This window comes from Vollenhovia emeryi, unplaced genomic scaffold (genome assembly GCF_000949405.1).
Source record: "Vollenhovia emeryi isolate VEMERY1.0 unplaced genomic scaffold, V.emery_V1.0 DF939292.1, whole genome shotgun sequence".
In the NCBI taxonomy this organism is placed as follows: Eukaryota; Metazoa; Arthropoda; class Insecta; order Hymenoptera; family Formicidae; genus Vollenhovia; species Vollenhovia emeryi.
Genome location: NW_011967074.1, coordinates 45,238 through 53,954, shown reverse-complemented (window position 1 = coordinate 53,954; position 8,717 = coordinate 45,238). Strand labels below are relative to the sequence as shown.

At 42.3% G+C, this 8,717-nt stretch overlaps 1 protein-coding gene across 1 annotated transcript in view; it reads left to right on the top strand.

Moving 5' to 3' along the window:
• Positions 1-8,717, top strand: part of LOC105559057 (BMP-binding endothelial regulator protein) — a 57,538-nt gene that overhangs the window by 21,183 nt on the left and 27,638 nt on the right. The window lies entirely within an intron of this gene.

The following is an 8,717-nucleotide window of genomic DNA, read 5'->3' as shown; positions in this document are numbered from 1 at the left end:
TAACGAGTAATTAATTATTAAAAATCGTTGTCTTAGGCCGGCTTACCGCCCAATTCGAGCGCGTGGCAAGATGTGACCGCCCGGCGATCGATATTGCTATGCGCACATCTCGCCACGCGCTCGAATTGGGCGGTAGGCCGGCCTAAGACAACGATTTTTAATAATTAATTACTCGTTAACTATTACGAAAATTGCAAAATGGTACAGGACTTTTCCATTCATCTCGATCCGTTCTACCTTCTCAAAAATTTTGTCGGATATGGAAAGACTCACCCTGTATATAGCTATGAGAATTTTTAAGTGGACAGAAAGAGAGGCCAGTGCGAAAGCACGGTAAATAGGATCAATTCCTATCCGCGGCGTACACTTTAAAGACACCTTTTTATGACAAAAACACAAAAATTGATTGTCAATTTTTGTAAATCAGTCGATATTCGCCGGTCGTTTATAAAGAAACTTGTCAAGTATTTATTTTGTGAGGCATCTTAATTTTTACGACCACCATTACACGCCTTACTAATTTACGTCTGCTTTATATTGTATGTACACTTTTAAGATGCAATACGTTGCATATTAAATATTCCTTTTAGAAACATCAATATTTATTTCTAATTGGAAAAGAAATTTATTTGACATGTGAATTGTGCGGTATATCACTTTCACGTGAAATGTTTTGTCAGTAAGTATTCGGCTGCACGGAGAGAATTTTCTCTTAAAATTTATACTGATAGTTATGTGATCGTGGGACAACGTGGCATTTTGAAGAATTTTATGAGTTTTTGAAATTTTACCATACATTTTGCTGACAATTACACTTACAATTAGTAGAGGAAAGTCTCCTATTATGCGATGGGCTTCTAATATGAGATAGCACGTTTTCAATATTCAAATTTAATCCCAAAGTTTTTTCGCAACAATTACACGATCTAACAATGAATTTTCCTAAACAAATTTTACCTCAAGGGCAATCAATTTATGATGGAACCAACAGATGATGTCTATTATTATATTTTAGCATACATTTTATACATTTTACTGGTAGAACGTATGATAAAATTTCAACAACTCTCATAAAATTCTTCGTAATGCCGTGTTATTCCACGATTGCACAATTTTCAGGATAAATTTTAACAGAAAATTCTCCCCGTGTTACTGATAACCGTATATTATTTTTTCTTCAATAATTAGGACGTAATTGATGATATCAGACTGCATGTATTATACGCGCGTAGTTTATTTCTTCTTTCTTCGTTTTCTTTTTATGGCGCACACGTGAACACTTCGCTCACGTGTTTTTGTCACGATTTTTCTAGCGATACATTTTTTTCTTCTCCCTCGGCCTTCGGCAGCCACCATTAGATTAAGAGTTACAAGTCGCGCGAATAATCTTTCGCCGTGCGTCGTATAACTGTCTTTCCTAGAATAACATCCGCGAGAATCGTAACTTTCTCGACAAAGTCTGACCTGGGGTGTGCGGCACAAGCTCGGTAAAATATACAGCCGCAGTAAAAATATACCGAAGATCGCAGCAATATTCCGCGCTAAAACTAGGAGAGAGACGTCTCGATAAATGCGCAAAATCGCAGAAAAAATACACAATTTTATGGTTACGAAACATTTCTCTCAGCTCGACGTCTTACACTTCGCGAGAACATTACTTTGCTCGGCAATTAATTTTAAATCACACCTCAATCACTGATATAAGATAAAAGCAATTCGTTTAGGAGAAACGATCGATTTCTATCGATTAATTACCTATTTAACGCTTTCCAAGCTGATTTCGGCATTGAACTTAATAAATCTAATAAAATTCATAAGGCTTTGACGCGAAATCACAAATACGAAGTAATAAAAGATATAAGAGTCAGGACAGGACGTTAGTGTCTAAATGATTTTAATTTTTTAATTTACTGTGAAACATCCTGTCTTGGCTCTTAATCCTTTATTACTTCGTATTCGTTAATAAATCTAATATATTATTGTAATATTTTCTTGCTTCTTTAAATGTCTTAAAATTTATATTATTTCTTTCATATATTAAATGTTTAAAAAAATTATTCTTGATAGCGTAAATAAGATCGCCACTCGTAAGTGGATGACAGGATCTTTGTGGAAATCCACGCGTTACACAGATGTGTACGGTGATCTAGACAGAATAGTTGCGACACCAAACCTTTTTTTTTAAATGAATTTAGGAACGCGCATTTAGGTTCAGGTTCCGAAGCATTTTCTCTGAGGAAAATTTTACTCGAGAAATAGATCGAAAACGCTCAAAATGGCTTCGGAACGGCCGTGGAGTAAAGTATTTCTCGGCGAAGAAGATTTTGGAACGTAATCCTGAATCCGAGTGCACGCTCCTAAACTCACCGAGAGTATCAACTTGTTTAATTTTATTGCAATAATTTTCAACGGAGTTAATTGTGCCAGTGCCTTCACGACACTCGTGGCGCGAGATCGTGGTTGGGAATCGTAAGTCCGCGCTTATCACAATGCATCGGTGTACCCCTCCGACATCTATTTAAATCAGCCTCGCGGTACCGCAGGTGTTTCCACCGCGATACACTTCTCATAAATGCAAGCGACCGCGCTGCCCGCCGGTCTCCCCTTTCTTTGCCTCCTCCCGGTTCCCTATCCGTTCGCGTCCGATGCACGTGCACGTGTTAAGCGCGCGGTGCCGCGCCAGCCCGTAGGCCCGCTCGCTCGCTCGCGCTTTTGCGCAAGCTACTGCATTTTTCTTTTGCGCACAGAGCCGCACACGCGCGCGCGCGCGCGCGCTCTTCGGCCGCGCACGCTCGCGCAAATGAGCACATCGTGCAAAGCCGCGTAATGCAGAACGAGAGAGGTGGAGAAGGAGAGGGACGACAAGTGAGAGAGAAGCGCGGGAGGTAGCAGAGAGGAGGGCACATAAACACGAGCACGTGTCCGTGAACGGCATGCGGCGGAGGTGGAAAAAGCTGAAGGGCCGAGGAGAGGGCGAGGGGCGCGCTACTGAGAGCTGATTCCCAGCGGCGCGGAGAAGGATACTCCTCTCCTTGCGCCTTGGAAAAGGCGCGCGCGATAAAGAATCCGGCTGACGTTTTGCGCGCGGGACGGTAACATTAGGTGGCGCGGCTCTTATCTTGTATTTCACGTGTCGTTTAAATTTAGCGTACCCGTAATACGTACAGTAATAAAGATATAGAACTCGCGCAATTGCGTTTTAATTAACGGCGATTAGCACCTCATGGATCTCTCCACTATAAATATTGATTTTAGATAGCGGCCGCGAGAGATATCATTCATCGATAAGAATGATTGCCGCGGCCTCTCGGAAACTGTAGGAAACAGCTTTGGAAATTCCGCAGTGTCTTTGGTCCAAATTCAACGGCGTATGCGTATCAAAGTTACACTATCACCGTAGACTTGTATGTACTCGTACTACTAGGCTGCTACCTTCGAGCTGAAAAGTGAGACAAAAGTCCCGCCATATCTTGTTAGGTAAATAAAGTAGTAAGTGTGTATCGGTGCGTCACTGACCGACTACTTTATTTACCTAACAGGGCATAGCGGAACTCGTGCCTCGCTTTTCAGCTCGAAGGTAGCAGTCTAGTAGTGTATAGAAGTCAGCAGTGGCAGTAGTGTAGCTTCGATACGCATGCGCCGTTGAATTTGGACCAAAGACATAACGGAATGCCATGGGACCGAATAGATGAAAGGGCCGACAGAGAGTGGACCTCCTAGTTGGACTGTGCCTCCATATAAAGGACATCGCCAAACGGCATTTTTTCTTACGTTACACTCGCGTTACATCGCGTTACGTCACATAGACCGTAATCGTCGCACACACAATCGCGTCGCGACAACACGTGTCGTACGCCGTTATTCATTAGCCTGTCCGAGCTTTTAATTCGCATGGATTATACGCGACATCAAATTCGAAATCACGGTTGCCGTTTAGGTATCGGGGCGTGTCGCATCATCGCTCGGGTATCGCCACCGTGAATTTTGTTACCGTATGACGTACGATTACACACGCATTTCGGATCGAGGATTTTTGCCGGCCGTAAAATCCGTAAATTGGCTCCCGGGCGGTTCACCTGGCTAATCAAGCTGCTCCGCTTAAATTCCTTCGGAGTTGGCGCTCTGGGCCGCCTCGTAAATCAAATCTTGACATTTTGTCTACTCACTCGCAAAGTCCGGCCGACCAATAACGGAGCGCATACCTGACGAATGGATAATTTAGTCATTGCCGTGTATCGACGACGGAGATAACCGTTAAAAAAGGCACTGGTACTTTTATTCGTTTTGCAGTGCCGTCTATGCTTTGGCAGATCGTGAAAAAAAATGCCTAAATTTCACGTATTAATTATGGAAATAAAGAATAATAGAAGTCAGGCGCTAATAAATTTGAAAATAAAGCGACATCGTGTAAAATTTTTGGTGCTATTTGTTACAACCAAGAATATATCTTATCGTGGAAACCATAATCTAAAGAGCAAGCTGTATATATACTTTAATTTTTATTAATACTGCACAGAAAAAAGAATGTTCTTCTTTTGAAAATGTGTTTAGTTTCAACGTGAAAATCTTGAGATGGGGTTATATTGCGTTAAAGGAAGAAAAACTTCCTTGAATAAAGCAATTTTATACAATTCAGTCAAGAAAAATGTATGCTTGTTATGTAAGAATACTTTTCTTGAATGAAAAGGAAACAACGTTGAATAGAAGATAACGTATTATCAAATCGAAGATTATAATGATTAAAGTGATTTTATTGTCAAAATAATTATATGTATTCTTGAAGTGACAGTTGTAGTATTTAAATAAGACTGTAATATTGTTGGAATGTAAGATTATTAAGTGCTTTTAAGAAGATTGTGGACAGTTGCGTGTATGCATACGAAACAATGAATGCGTTAATTTGAATATACCAGTGTTCATCTGACACTTATTTTTTCTGTGTATAAATTTTATAATAGAAACTGTCCCAATGCAAGACTATTGCAGGGAGCGTATTGACGTTTCTCAGTCATCAAAATAGTAACTTTGCCGACAATAACCATCAGTCATGCGGACGCCTCTTCGGATTCCTGCGGCGCTTATGGTCTAATTCAGCGTATTGCGGTGCAACGAGCCTAGAACTTCCCTTTGGGGCGCCGCTTGTTACGAGTTTATTCGCCGCTCGCCGAGATTCGATCGGCACGCTTAGTCGGCGAATTAGCGATGCGCTCAGAAAAAACGCTATTCGAAGCAGCTGGAGAGTCCGGAGCTCGCGTCATGACGGAATCCCAATTAAAGTCCGAAGCAAAATGAGAACGACCGTCGGGAGGCGGTCGTCGCGGAGAGGAGGAGCAGTAATAACGGCACTGAGTGAAAGTGGTAATGACTATTAATAGTTGAATAGTACGTACGAAGAGGACGATGGCGAAAACCGCGTATGCTCGCCCCTTCCTAGGCGAAATTTTCCAAGTATCATCATCGAAATTTCGTCTTCCCTCGAAGGAGTGAAACGCGACAGAGTACATTCCGACGAGAGTACGTAACATTTAATTAAAAAAGTGTGTGCGTAAATATATAAGAAAAGAGTATAGAAATAAGGATGCAAGATAAAAAGTTCAAGTACTTGCGACGCGACGGTGCATAAGTTCCTCCGTCGTGCTGAGAAGCAAATGGAAAATCTGTCCGATGCACGTGAAACGCAGCTGTCACTTCGCGTCCAGCGGCTTCTTTACGGTTTTATAAAGGAAACATTCGAAACTTTTAATCGTTGTAAAAATAATTGTTTACGACAACTGTAATGTACAGCCCTGGACACGAGGCGGAAACGGCTGAGGGCATTGTGCTGTACAGATTTGCGGCATTACTGGGCGTTACTAGGCATTTTTGGGCATTAGTTTGGGCATTGGGCCTTGCTGGAGCATTATAAAGATAAAATAAGATAAAACAAGATAAATAAGATAAAACAAGATAAATAAGACAAAATAAGATAATAAGATTAAGTGTGGCGATCGTGGCGCAGAGGATTGTGCGCTGGTCTGGTAATCCGAAGACCCGGGTTCAAAACCAAGCAAAACATTGTTGGTTTTTCGTTCGATCGCCACATAGAGAAGTGAATATAGAGAGAGGTGTTATAAGAGGTTTGGGCACGTTCCTTCAAAAACGCCTTGTAACCCTAAGGGGAATCAATAAAATGTATCTGCATAATAAGATTAAGTAATGCCCACTGGGCACTAGTGATTTTGGTCATCGGTTTCCCCCTCGCATGAATCTAAATGCGCGTTCCTAGACTCATTAAAAAAAAAGTGTTGCAACCATTCTGTCCATCACTGCTCATCTTTGATAACTTAGCTCTACGTTAAGTTGGGTCTAATAACATTCAGAGGGAAGTAAGTAGCGATTGAAATAAAACCTAAATTACGCTGAGAGATGCAAGCGAGATTTCGAGTGGAGAAAATATTTTTAAGAGAGCCAAAGGAGATGCACGGCGGTAAGAAGACACGCGGGGCATGAGCGGCGATGAGTCACAATTTCTATTTAAATGTAATTACGCTCGTGCGTATGCGAGTACAAGTGGCGACTGTACGTACGAGCACGCGTCGTCACGCCCTCCCTCCCTCCCTCCCTTCCTCCGCCCGAGCACGTTTCCTTCCGAAATAAACGCTTAAAATAGTGTACGGACACGCTCTTTCTCTCTCCCGTGTCTGATAAACGTTGGCCAACATTGTCTATGCCTAAATGCATCAATGACAAGCGTCGCGACGGCGCGATTGCCGACGCATTGGTGCACGCACAGCTGGCGAATAGATCAGGTGAACCCGGCCTCTACCTGCGTGACGTGCGAATATTTATTAATCACGCCCCATAATAGAGCTGTTCCACTTAAGACTCGCCGCGCACTCGTGAATTTGATATACTTTCATGCGCACGCCGGCGTGCACCGGGAAAATTTTCCACGCTGATGTTTTACGACCGCCTGTCCGCCTGCTTGCCGTACGCGAATAATCGTACAAAACATTCTGCATCGCGCAAGCCGAGTTACTCGCCGATCGCGCATCGTTATTACGTCGTTAATAACGAGGGCGATTTTCAAAATTGGATCGTTCCTACGCTCTCGAGAGAAAATTCTCGGCTTTTTTTATCTAATCAGTTTCGCTTTTCCTTCTTTTTCTTTCAATCTACTGTGGCAACGGGTGGCATTTGACGGTACACAAGTGTTCATTATACGCCTAATTAAAAGCTAGTTAAATTTTTTTTCCATATAAGTTACTTCCTCGCCAGACGGCGTGCACCCCTTCTTCCACCTGCTCTCGTTGTATGCACGGTTAATCTACGCGTTTTGCGTTTGCTCTTGTGGAGAGAACTGAGGATCCAATCCGTAATCGCTAAATTAGTGTCTACTGCGGCAGCAATCTCGGCGATTATCTCACAATTTTGTCGCGCTGCGATCTGTATTCGTAAAAAGCCCCCGATATTCCCATCTTATTTTCCCACTCGGAGAAACCTGACGTCTTTTATAAGTTTACAATTGCCGTGGGTCACGTAAATTTATCTTCTCGTTTCCAGCGGTACATACATAATAACCGGAATATATTACACGCGTACAAATATCAAAAAGGCATCAGCAGGACATTTAATAGGGAATATTAGCAATTTTTATTTTACGATGCCCCGATGTTCATTGCATTTTTTAACATTTACGACCACAGTCTACTAAAATTCCCGGCATACGCTCGAATGTTTGAACAGACGGAATAGTACAAAACCCGATATTCCAGTATCTCGGACGTTCAAATATTTTGAAACGGGGCCCGCGCGTCGCGATTTATTCCAACGATATCGCTGTTGGAATATTTACAGCCCTAGTTCCCCGCTCATATTTCACGCTACAAACTTACTGCGTGTAATCGTGCGGGATGTTAGCGGTCCAATTACATCGCCGGCATCTGCGATTTGGATTAGACCGCCCGAGTCCGCATGTAAACCGCATACTACGTAGTACGAGAGAGAGAAAGAGAGAGAGAGAGAGAGAGCAATCCCCTCGCGCGTCTTTCGCAAACAAGCGTCGCGCGAGCGTTGTTTGTTCGCGCCTCGCTCGTGCAAACAATCCGCGTGATTGCAAACGATCTCGTGTCGGCGCGTCATTATACGCGTCGTTATGCACGGCGGAGCAGGAGCTCCCTCGAATTTGTAGATCGGAGAACGTGGAAATTTGTCGGGAGATAATATCCCAGATAGCACACTAAATTCGCAAAGTTTAATTCAAGTTTTCTGTCTTTCTGAATTGCAATTCTTTAGGAATTCATAGAAGAATATCTCAGGTAGCACAGTAAATTGGCAAAGTGTTCTTCAAGTTTTCTGTTCTTTTGAATTGTAATTCTTCAGAAATTCATAGAAGAAATCCCAAATAGCACAGCAAATCTGCAAAGTGTTCTTCAAGTTTTCTGTCCTTCTGAATTGTATTTCTTCAGGAATTCATAGAAGAAATCCCAGATAGCACAGCGAATCCGCAAAGTGTTCTTCAAGTTTTCTGTCCTTCTGAATTCATAGAAGAATATCCCAGATAGCACAGAAAATCCGCAAAGTGTTCTTCAAGTTTTCTGTCCTTCTGAATTGTATGTCTTCAGGAATTTATTGAAGAAATCCCAGATAGCAACAAATCCGCAAAGTGTTCTTCAAGTTTTTTGTCCTTTTAAATTGTATATCTTCAGGAATTTATTGAAGAAATCCCAGATAGCACA